Here is a 13,037-nt window from a genome sequence, read left to right as displayed (position 1 = left end):
CGCAGGGATCCTGCTTCCTCCTCTCTCTCTCTCTCTGCCTACTTGTGATCTCTCTCTGTCAAATAAAAAAAAAATCTAAAGTGTCTGTATCCTACCTCTATTTTCCATTTCTATACATCCTAGCAAAGGTAGTCACATCAGAAGTAAGAGCCTCTCATTAATGTATTTCCCATTAAGAAATGTGAATTAATAGCCTGGATTTGATTTTGGGTAAAATGAGGAGTAATACATAAATCTCCACAGAAATTATGTTTGAATGCAGAAAGTTCAAAGGACACCTTTTTAACAAAGGATGACGTCTGCTTCTTTGCCGCAAGCCTGAAGAAGCTCAGTGAGCACAACTTCTCCAATTTGCAATCAGTGATATTTGCTGAAGTTGTTAATGATATTTGATCAGAGTGGGTTCTACAGAGTCACATGATACTGCAACTGTGGACTAAGTCAATTAGCAGTCATGCCCGACCTGTAAAAATTATTTCATGTGCCTGCAAAAACTGCCTTAGCAGGTGAAATCAAGTAGTCTATTACCTGGTTTCCCGTAAAATTTCCTCTGAGTTCCCAATACCATCTTGTTATAATATTAACAGGTTTTATAAGGATTAAGAAACACATGGGCTACTTGCATTATAATTAGAAGACCTAAACAGTATATAAGAATAGACCGTCATAAATTTCCTGTGTTATAAACTCTGGGAATGATTGGCACCTAACAAGCTTACATAATATTACCTGCTGCAAGGAACCTGGATCTAACAATAGCCATTTCAACTACTTGACCTTGTTTGGGGAGCTTAAATGAAAACATGCTTTAAATGAATAGTGTTGATCAGTCCAACACACTATTTGAAACCTGGTAATTATTGTCTTTGCTTCTATTTCTATGTGAGACAATTAGTAATATCCTGAATAGGAAAATAACTCTCGCCCCAGATGCTTGCCCCAGGCTGACAACAAATCTTCATTGATTTTATCCCACTTAAGTTAATCACGAGGGAAATATTGCAGACTCTTCTGCATGCCAATCAAAACCCTGGGAGTTATTCTAGACAATTCCATTCACTGCATTTCTAAATGGTCATTAACTTCTCATTGTGACCTTGTTCAGGTTGTTTTCATTTCCTGCTTGGAGTATTCATTAGAGCAAATCAATCAACAAGGAATGATTATCATTCCAAACACAGATTTTGATGCCGGGGCCACAGCATCAGTGGAAAAATTTGATCCCAACATTCAAGGAGTTTATGATCTTCCAGCTTAGATGGACAGTTAGAAAGGTGATTTCAGGATAATGCTACAACATGATAGAGGTAAACATGGAGTGCAATGATGGGAGGGCATGGGACTCTCCATTCCTCAAGAATATTAATCCTGGGAGGAAGAAAGGCAATCACCTGGATACACACACACAAAAAGATACACACAAAAGATATTTAGGGGCGCCTGGGTGGCTCAGTTGGTTAAGGGACTGCCTTCGGCTCAGGTCATGATCTTGGAATCCCGGGATCGAGTCCCGCATCAGGCTCCCAGCTCCATAGGTAGTCTGCTTCTCCCTCTGACCTTCTCCCCTCTCATGTTCTCTCTCTCTCAATCTCAAATAAATAAATAAAATCTTAAAAAAAAGATATCTGGTAGTCCAACAATTTTCCATCCTGACTCTCAACTCTCCTCACATTTTTAGCCTTGTTCTTCACCTGTCCTTAGAAGAGTGTCTCCAGGTATTAAATCTGTGCAAGTAAAATGGCTTGCCTCCTGTCAGTATCACCCCAACCTCTTAAGGATACAGGAACTTGGGTTATGAAGATCATTAAAAAAAAATCATGTTCGTAGGGAACAGTCTAGTGGAAAGAGAAAAGGTAAGATAAAGATAAGAGAATAGGTAAGATAAATAACACATAAAGTTGGATATTAATAACTGATAACTGCTGAGGAAAACAATTTTTTTTAAGGGAAATGTTTAGGGACTAAAAACCTCAAAGCAGGAGAGAAAGTAAGCCATGTGCATATCTGAGGGAAGAACGCCAGGCAGAGGAAATGGCAGGTACAAAGGCCCCCATGGAGGAAGCATTCCAGGGAAGAAAGGGAAGGAAGCTAATATGGTGGAAGAGGGCGATCACAGATGAGATGTGAGCAGAAGTTACTGGGAACTCATAGGCCATTGTGACAAGTTGAACTTAAATGCTTAATGGGGATGTCTTGTGCACCGGGTGAGGGGAGTGAGGGTGGGACAATACCAGACATGTCGAGACTATTGAAGTTATCTAGTCAAGAGAAGATGGTTGTTTAGCTCGAAACAGTAGCAATAGAAGTGATCAGATTCTAGATGTATTTTAAAGGTAAAGCTAAGCATTCTAATCCTGGGAAAGAGGGAATGAAGGGTGAATGACTCCAAGGTATCTGCTCAAAGCAACTGGAAGAACTAAGTTATCATTTATTGATATAAATAAAATTAATATGACTTAATATCCTATGGAGGATCAAGTTTTGGAGCAAGATCTTGAGCAGAGTTTGGGGCATATTAATTATGATTTGTGTATCAGAAATCTAATAGGAGATATCAAGACATTTGTACGGATAAGTCTGGAGTCCAGAAGCAAGGTTGAGGTTGAAGATTTAAACATTAGCATGATTGGCATATCGATGGTATTTCAAGTCTCAAGACTGGATAAGATCATCTAAGAAGTGTGTGTAGATAGAAAGGAGATGAGCCCCAGGGTCTGTGCCCTTTTAGTATTGCCAGGATTTTGTACCTTAGGGAGATGAGGAAGAACCTCCAGTAGAATGACAAGCAGAACGTAGTGTCTGGGAATCCAAGTGAACAAAATGTTTCCAGAAGGAAGAAATAATTAGTTGCATCGAATGTTGTTGATAGGTCAGGTAAGATAGGGACTCAGAATTGGTCACTGGACTTAGCAATGGCACTTCATATGAGACAATTTAGATGAATGATTCTGGCAAAAGCATGACCAGAATGATTTCAAGTGAGGATAGAAGAAATAACTGATGGGCAGCAAGCAGAGATAACTTATTCGAGTTTCTTGCTCTGAAAGGGAGGAAAAAAATAAGACCATAACTCAAGGAAGATACGTGATTAAGAGAGATTTTCGTTGGGTTGGTTAGTTTTCTTAAAGATCTAGAGAACGTCTAAAATTTTGTTATGGTCTCTTTTCCCACTCTCTGCTGCTTAAATAGGTTTGTTTGTTTTTTTAATTTTTTCTTTCTTTTTTTATCCTTACTCTTATTTTAAACAGGTTTTTGGAGGAAGAAGAGATAAAACTATCTGGTCTCAGCATGTCAGTGTGTCGGCTTTAAAAAAGCTCTTTTTACTGATTTTTAAATCCTCTTTTAGCTTAAGAAAATTCACAATCATATATATAATATATATATATATGATTTTCCAGTTTACTTTTTGTGTTTTCTTGCCAGAGAGGAAGATTTTAATTTTCATATGGCTAATATATTGTCATACATATAAGTCTTTCTTACAGTTTGGGGGGTTTCTCCCAGAAAGCCTTTTACAATCAAAGATTAAGAGAAAATCTATTGTGTTTTCTTTCAGAATTTTGCCTAATTCAGGGGCATCTGGGTGGCTTAGTCGGTTAAGCATCTGCCTTTGTTTGGCTCAGGTCATGACGTCAGGGTCCTGGGATTGAGTCCACACTGGGTTCTCTGCTCAGTGGGGAGTCTGCTTCTCCCTCTCACTCTACCTCCTCTTCCCTACTCATGCTTTGTCTCTGTCTCTCTCTCTCTCAAATAAAGAAAATCTTAAAAAGAAAAGAATTTTGCCAAAGTCAATTTTACATATAAATCATGGATTGTGGAGTTCTTTATTAGGATATGAAGAGATAAAATCTTTAGATTTTTGTACAACATAAGCAATTTTTAGTTTCTTTCTGAATGCTTGCTTGCCTGAAGGTTTTTTATATTAAAATAGCAATTGTGTTCTTATGTTAGGTAATCCTGTAGAGGATACAAGTCCTGAGGGATGGAGTGATTACTCCCACTAACTGAATTTTTGCCTCGACCCATTTTAATGGGAATGTGAAACAGAAATTAAGTTGAAAAGATGCCAGCCTTTTACATAAAATAAACAGTATAGTCAGCAAAGGGCTCAAATAAAGTAGATTTCATTTTCACCTGAGGTGACAAGGTAAAGTTTATGAAAGTGGTGACATTAAACTTAAATTTAGAACAATGTGTGGTGTTTTGAAACATCCAGAATGAGGAGGTTATTTCTCAGCAAAATGAACGGTTTAGAGGTAGGAAAATGACAACGTAATCAGAATATGGCAAATAAAATTAGAGGAATTTAAGGAACCGAAGTAAGATACAGTTGATGTCAGTTAGAAACTTATAAGTCAACTAAAATTTAAGTGGGGAGAATCTTAAGTAATAATATGACACACTTTAAAACAGCCTAGGAAATAGATCTGCTGTCATCAAAAATGTTAAGAAAATAGTTGAATGAACCCCTAAGGAAAGTATTAAATTGTCAGCTGTTATTCAAGGAGCAGGATTTTCTGAAAATAACCCACATACCTACTTTGATGAGGAGCTAGCCAAAATAAGTATTTCCTGCTGCTTCTTCCAGGCGTAAGGGTTAAACTCAAGCTCGGTTTCCCTGGACAAGTGGCTAACTCCCACTTCCTCCACCCCCCACAAGGGGCACTGCAACTTCCCAAGGTCTTCAAACTCAGGGCATCACAGGCAATGATGACAAAAACTCACAGGCACACAGCTTCAGCTTCTCTGAGGGAATATGGGAGGAGGGCAAACAGTGCCTTCTCTTGTCTTGCTCTGTGGGTTTTTTGTTTTTTGTTTTTAAGATTTTATTTATTTATTTGTCAGACAGAGAGAGAGAGAGAAAGAGCAGCAGGCAGAGCGAGAAGCAGACTCCCTGGTGAGCGGGGAGCCCGAGGCAGGACTCGATCCCAGGACTCCTGGATCATGACCTGAGCTGAAAGCAGACGCTTAACCGACTGAGCCACCCAGGCGTCCCTTGCTCTGTGTTTCAAGGGCATCTACTCTTCAACCCATCAACGGGACAGTGAGAAATGCATCCTGAGTCCTACCGCAAGACCCTTGGTGGCTCCAAAGTGACCCTTCTAAAAGACATCAAACTAGAAACTACTTTATGAAAACAAGCACACAAACATTAAGAAAACATGTCCCTTTTCCAAACTATCACGCTATAATATTTGAGTTTAACATCATGGGAAGTAGCGGTATATATTCAAGATGGATCGCTTTAATTACCAAGCTGGTTAGGATTAGGAGGAAAACTTTTCCCATACCACCCTAGGTGTAAGCAGTTGGGGCCTGAAAATGAAATTGGCAAAGGTTAAGTAATTTTGTTGGAATTATTTGTCTGAATTAATGACTTTAAGAAAAGTTTAATTCACAGGCGTGTGGGTGCCTCGTATGAGGACTGGCTCCTCAGGCTGCAAGGGGCAGTGGTTTATATTCCAGCTTAACAGTTGAGGGGGTGGGTGGCTTAGGGCTTCAGTGGGAAAGTACAGAAGGTTCCGTTGTCCACATACATTTACATGTGCTTTCATCCAGGTGCTGATGGGCACTCTCCTTCCTGGCTTGAAGCTCCCCCAGAGGGGTATTTATGGTAGCTGAACCCTCAAGTACCACGGCTAACCATCAGTCTTCCTTCGAACAGGAAACCCCTTCCGGGGAGGGTTATGGCTCCGCTTAAGTCAGCAAAGGGAAGTTAGATAGGATTTCTTCCTGAGAAAGGCCGCTATTTGTTCAGATGTTTTCAGTCTAAAGCTATCCTCATACCACTCTGGTGGGTTATCGGTCCCTTTAATAGCAAATATGCTTGCTTGTTTATATTTATGTAAGGAACCCAATACTGTTATGCCCCAATAATGGGTCCGTGATTAAAGGAGCGAGACTGATACAAAGCGAAGGTCAAGCAAAGCTTTATTTCGCGCCAAGCATCAAGAATCAGACCGAACGTTCGGGGCCGCACCTCCTGCAAGAGAGGGCGACCCCTCTCTGTTTCACAGACTAACTTTTAAGGGCAAAGGCCATGTGGTTGGGCCTGGCCACGCACAGGTGACCAATGAGATTGTAACACACACAGGGAACTCCACAGTGATGCTAGGTGACCAACTGAATTACAATTTACCCTTGTAGACATTTGAACCAGCCTATTATACCTTGACTAGGATTGGCACCAAAAGGGTTCCCAAAGGGCGGGGGCCCATACTCCTTGGTAGCTAGGGAGACAGTATGCAACCCCCCACTGATCGGATGTCTCCACCTGGCCTGACCCCACCTTTGTATCTGGGCTTTGTTACCTGGAGCTGGTTTTCGGGACTTGTTTTTAAGTGAATCCCCTGGGGGAAGGGGAGCAGGGACAGTTTAAGGGTTAAACAACAAGGTTTTTGTTTAACCTCAATGAAAGCCTCTTGCTAAAATATAAAAATATAAAATAGGTCCTTACAATACCACATTAAAAAAAAAAATTAGTCTTTCTTAAATGGTGAAAACTCAGTAACCCTGAACTGTATTTACCTAGTTAAGGCGTTTTGGGTTCAACTAATATGCCCCTATATGCACATCCATATATCGTCCTTTTCTTCATTGTTCAAATGCCTGTACAATACTTCAGTCTGAAAAATTCACATGTTTCCTTAGCCAGAGATTCTTAAATTAGTGATTGTATTGCTTTAAAAATTAATTAAGATCTCCTGAGCTCAAAAACCTCATTCCTAGGCAGTGGCAAAGCTCAGGGCCATGTCACAAGATTTTGGAAGGCAAATCAGACCGGTCCCATGGCCCAGTCCCTCCCTCAGAACACGTGCGCACAGGAAGAATCTGATCAAAATAAATGTCATGTTCAGAAAATAAGAAGATAAATTCCAAAACATCAGCCTATGGATTGTATGTGAAATTGGGAGTGAGGCGGTTACAAGCCATTTCTTTGATGGAAATCTCCAGTCTGTCTTTCTCACAAAAGGGTACTACCCCCACCTTCTACCTACAGGATATCCAGCTGTCCACACACAGCAGCTTCTTCCCTCCTTGTCCCCCTCAAAACAGGACTAAGACAATCATTCTGATCCACTATACACCAGAAGCAAGTGGGAACCTTATGAAAGAATTGTGCAGAGTACCTGAGGCACCTGAGTTTCTGAAGCACATTCCAGAACTAAATTTTCAGGCAATAGTAAAAAGTTCTTAAAAAAAAAATGTTTTGGGGGCGCCTGGGTGTCTCAGTGGGTTAAAGCCTCTGCCTTCGGCTCGGGTTGTGATCTCAGGGTCCTGGGATCAAGCCCTGCATTGGGCTCTCTGCTCCGCGGGGGGCCTGCTTCCTCCTCTTTCTCTGCCTGCCTCTGCCTACTTGTGATCTCTGTCTGTCAAATGAATAAATAAAATCTTCTAAAAAATTTTAAAAAAAAATGTTCTTAACTGAATAATCAAACTTCCTTTGTTTACGATTCATTACTGGATTTGGGGAGTAGAAATGAATGAATGAGTGAATGAATGAATGAGGAACTAAAGCTGTACAAGGTTAATAATAACTACTATGTACTCAGACTACTGCATGCCAGACCTCAGTCCTGAGAAGAACACCCTATAAATGAAGAGCCTCGGGTTCATTCACTTGTCCAAAAACACACATCTTTTTTCAGCAGAGAAAAACCAGAATGTAAGTCTTGTGAGGCCTGACCTGTTCCAGTGCTCTAAATACCACACTGTTGGCACTAAAAGTTTATTTACAGGATCTATAATAACTGGTCAGTGCTTTTGAATGAAAATTTGTAAACAGATATCATAATTATCTCATGCTAGGATTGATATCGTTGTCACTACTATATATAAACCTGGGCCCAATGGTCAGTGTGACTAAAAATGAAACTCTACATAAAGACTCCATCCTAACTTAGGATGAATTTCAAATCTATTGAAGTTACTCTGGGTAAATTCAACGGTGGCTTTCCAACACTATTCTATGCAAGTGCACCATTTTATGACTAACCTGCTTTTTTATCCTTTGATACCCTAATCCTATTTCAGTTCTATGTCCCAAGTTTCAATTGCCTTTTTCCATAGAATAAGCACCACTTAGGGAATATAAACATGAGAAATTTTATTTAAAAATGTTATTAGGTATGATGAGGGAGCAGGAGGCTGGCTGAGGACAAAGCAAAAGCTGGTACCTTGCAGCCCCTCTCCACCCGCTCCCCTCCCTCGGTAATATATGTGACATTCCTCAGGCACCCCTGAATGCCATAAATGAGAAACAAATAGTTAACTTGCTGAGATCACAATCCTGCAGGACTGGAGTCTCCCTTGGTTTACAAATGTCCTAGAGATCTACAAACAAAGAAGTTACATTATCAATAGCACAATTTCCAGAGGCAAATAACTCAGTTCCTCAAGCCTTAATGTCACCCTCCCCTCCATAAACAAGACTGAGGGAGGCTGGGGTAGAAGGAAATGTGAGTAAGGTTAAGTTTCTTCTATACCTAAATCTCACTAACAAAGATGCATGATAGCAGGATTGTGACATCCCACCAGGAACAACATAGTGATGCAAAAACTCTGTATTTTTTGCCAAGCTCACCCTACAATGCTATTGCAACATCATTGACTGTGTTCTTTGTGCCATACCTTTTATCTCCATCAACATGAGAAATGTTAAATGGACTAGTTGAGTGTTTGTTTAAGAAGATGGACATCTGTAGCAAAAAATTTAAAAGAATTTTTTTTAAAGATTTTATTTATTTATTTGATAGAGAAAGAGATCACAGGTAGACAGAGAGGCAGGCAGAGAGAGAGGAGGAAGCAGGCTCCCTGCTGAGCAGAGAGCCCGACTTGGGGCTCGATCCCAGGACCCCAGGACCCTGAGATCAAGACCTGAGCCGAAGGCAGGGGCTTAACCCACTGAGCCACCCAGATGCCCCTAAAAGCATTTTTTAAATGCAAGAAAACTAGCTCCTGCAAAGATGAGTGACAATGAAAAGCCATATTCTTAATGAATTTCAAATACTTCAGTTTTTGTGTTTGCTTGGTTAAATTTTTACGTCACTAGCTTAAAGAAACCTGAAATTGAGCCATATTGACTATCTTGAGAGTCGAAAGGTATGATATAAAGTAGGGTTGCTGCCCATAGTGTGGAGTTGTATGAGGTTAATAATCATAATAACCACTATTTATTCAGGTTACTCCATGCCAGATGTTAGTCCTGAGGAAAACACCCTATAAATAAGGATGTGGTAGTTCTCCCTGGAATTGTTAAATTCAGTATGAACAGTCTATAAAGAGTCTGGTCCTCCATTGTGAAGTTCAGGAAACCGATCATGTCCACACACATATTGTGAATTGCCTCATATTAAATAATCTCATTTAAAGATCAATCCTCCTTCACCATGATGACATCATAAAAGCCATTTTGAAAAAAGGACTCTGTTTCCTTAGTTACAGATGTTTGGAGCAGCTACATGTACAAAACCCAATGCAAACCAATCCTTGTCACCTCCCACGTGTGGTCAAAAGCACTTGGTTGGGATTGGCACCCAAGGTGACTGAGGTGGCTCAGTCATGGTCTCTTCTGCTGGAAAGTACAAAAAGGGAAGGAAAGAGTGGCTTTATTTTTTAAAAAAATGAAAATTTGGGAGCTGCCTCTGGCTGGCTTTTCATCTTGTGGGTAAGAAAAACAGATGAAGTCCCGCACAGAATAGAACGACACAGATGCGTGGAGAAAAGCAGAGACAGAAGAGAGTAATAAAGACATCTGAGACCCTCATTCAAACAAATCTACCTATGCCCCCTGTAATTTTATAATAAATTCCCTCCTTTTGCTCAGGTCTTAGATTTACATTTGCATAATCTTTCTGAAGGGGTCACTCAGGGTAAGTTGCTTAGCAGTTCTTGTTTTGGTTTCTTCTTCAGAAAGATTATGTTAATTGATACTTCTAGCAGCAGAGTTAGGTCAGGCTGCTGTAACAAAGTACCCTAGCGTAGACTGATGGCTCATAAAGAAAAGAAATTTATTTTTCACACTTCTGGAGGCTGGGATGTCCAGAGTGCTGGTATGGTAAAGTTTTGGTAAGAACACACTTTCAGGTTGCAGACAATGCACTTCTCTGTGTATCTTCACCTTCACTAAGGTGAAGCAAGCTCTCTCCTGACTCTAAGAGGACTAATCCTATTCGTGAGGGCTCCCCACTAACGAACCTCATCTACTCTTAACCATCTCCCAAACACCCCACCTTCTAATACCATCACCTTGAGGGGTGAGGTTTCAACATACTGTCCATGACGGTGTGAGACAGCTAGCTCATTTCCCAACAACCTCACCCTCGTTCCGTATTTACTTTCCTTTATAATGGCCAATCTAGTAAGCCAAGTATGCTACTTTTCTTGTTTAAATTTTCATGTATTTTCTAGATGTCCATCAACAGATGAATGGATAAAGAAGATGTGGTATATATACACAATGGAATACTATGCAGCCATCAAAAGAAATGAAATCTTGCCATTTGTGATGACGCGGATGGAACTAGAGGGTATCATGCTTAGTGAAATAAGCCAATCGGAGAAAGACAACTATCATATGATCTCCCTGATATGAGGAAGTGGAGATGCAACATGGGGGGTTAGGGGGGTAGGAGAAGAACAAATGAAACAAGATGGGATCGGGAGGGAGACAAACCATAAGTGACTCTTAATCTCACAAAACAAACTGAGGGTTGCTGGGGGGAGGGGGGTGGGGTTATGGACACTGGGGAGGGTATGTGCTATGGTGAGTGCTGTGAAGTGTGTAAAGCTGGCGATTCACAGACCTGTACCCCTGGGGATAAAAATACATTATATGTTTATAAAAAAAATAATAATAAATTAAAAAATTAATTAAAAATTTTTTTTCATGTATTTTGCTATAAATAAAATTTATGAAGAAAAAGAATGCAAACCTTTTTTCTAACCTATGGATCCTTTCTAGTCTATGTGAATGAAGTCCATTGTCCATTTTTTCCCTTATATTTTTCTTAATTATTTTTTTAAAGATTTTATTTATTTATTTGACAGATAGAGATCACAAGTAGGCAGAGAGGCAGGCAGAGAGAGAGGAGGAAGCAGGCTCCCTGCTGAGCAGAGAGCCTGATGTGGGGCTCGATCCCAGAACCCTGGGATCATGACCTGAGCTGAAGGCAGAGGCTTTAATCCACTGAGCCACCCAGGTGCCCCTTTCTTAATTATTTTTAAGGGGGTCCTTATAGAGGAGGAATATTATTGATTAACATTTATAATTGTTGCAAATATTTCCCTGTGTATCATTTGCTTTCAGGTTTGTTTAGGTACCTGTGAGCTAGGAGAATTTCGCTTGTACTCAAGTCTACCATTTCCTCCTTGGTGGTACCTGCCTTTGCGTGACATTGTCAGGATAGCTTTTTTTTACTATTAAGTTATGTGACTATTTCTGGGTTTTCCTCTGGCATTTTATTTAATACTTAATATTAAAATATATTATCAAGTGGCAGCTGGGTGGCTCAGTCTGTTAAGCATCTGCCTTCAGTTGGAGTCATGATCTCAGGGTCCTGGGATAGAGCCCTGAGTTGGGCTCCCTACTCAGCAGGGAGTCTGCTTCTCCTTCTCCCTCTGCCCCTCTCCATTCCCTCCAACTCATGTTCCCTTTTGGTTTAAGTTAAGAATCTAACCATATTCATTCTCCAAAAGGTTAATTAAAATGACTCCTTTGGCATATAATAAATTCTTACTTGTTTGTTGTTTCTGTGCTTTTTCTTCTATTTCATTGAACTATCAGGCTTTATAATAAGTACTACATTAATTACTCTAGCTTCAGAATATAAGATTTTATCTCCACAGCCTTTTGCCTCTCCATAAAACATTTAAATCAATAAAATTTTGTTGCAGTTAAAAAAATTTTTGTGCTTGTTTTATTGTATTGATGTAAAATAGTTTAGATTCAAGAACTCCTTGCCAGTGATTAAATAAGGAAACTGGTAGAATAATCACCTTGAAGGATTAATTTTGCTTTGGGATTCTTTTCACGTCTTTTCTAATATGAGCTTAAATTCCAAAGAATTAAAGTCTTGGTAATTTATTTGAAAAATATATATGCAAAGGCTGCCCTCTTGTGTCAATGTCACTTACATTTTGTCAATCACTTCACTTTTAAGTAGTCTCTGATATTTATGGCAAAAGGGATAAACAGAATCAATATTTTTGAACATTTTATTTGAATGTATCATTAGAAATAAATAAGATGAGACACCTTAGTCGCTTCATTGGTTAAGCAAAGAATTCTTGATTTCAGCTCAGGTCATGATCTCAGGATCATGAGACTGAACCCGCACACACATCGGATTCCACGTTCAGCAAAGAGTCTGCTTGATTCTCTACCTCTCTGCCCCTCCCCCATAAAGAAATAAATCTCTAAGAAAAGAAACAAATAATAAGAGAAAGTGAACAATCTAATGTTGCTCTCTTTTTTCTTTTCTGTGTTCTCTCATCTTTGTTGATTTGATAGCTCTTATATCATGAAATTTTTCTTCAGCAAATTCTTTGCCATTTATAAAAATGTGTTAATTCCAATTTCAATGGTATTGACACATAATACTTAAAAAGGACTAAACATCTTGTAGTTCTTAAACATGTATATCTATGTTAGAGAGGTGTTTCTCTGTGGATAGCCCTCCAATGGCATTGTCCTTTAATATTCACAACCAGGAAGAGGCTAATCTGAAATTCATATAACATGACCTCTAGTCCAAGAGCAGGAAATACTAGTGTTATTGGAGAGAATCAAGCTGGGAGAGACTTCAGAAGACCAAGAGGTTTTGAAAAACAATAAGGAAATTGTTATTGAAAAGTTTGGTAACATAGCTTCCTGTCATAATGTAAAGAATAAAGAGGGTATTTAATGACTTCATGGGCCTAGCTGGAGAGATTTATAGACAGAATGTGGAAAGTTTCAACAGACTTCCAGTTTCCTATAATTAAATACAAGATGGAAAGGGGGGGATGGGAAGAGGAAGAGAAACTAAAGAAGGAAC

Source organism: Martes martes (genome assembly GCF_963455335.1).
Source record: "Martes martes genome assembly, chromosome: 1".
Taxonomy (NCBI): domain Eukaryota; kingdom Metazoa; phylum Chordata; class Mammalia; order Carnivora; family Mustelidae; genus Martes; species Martes martes.
The sequence above is the reverse complement of the archived record's forward strand: the minus strand, read 5'-3'. Positions refer to the sequence as shown.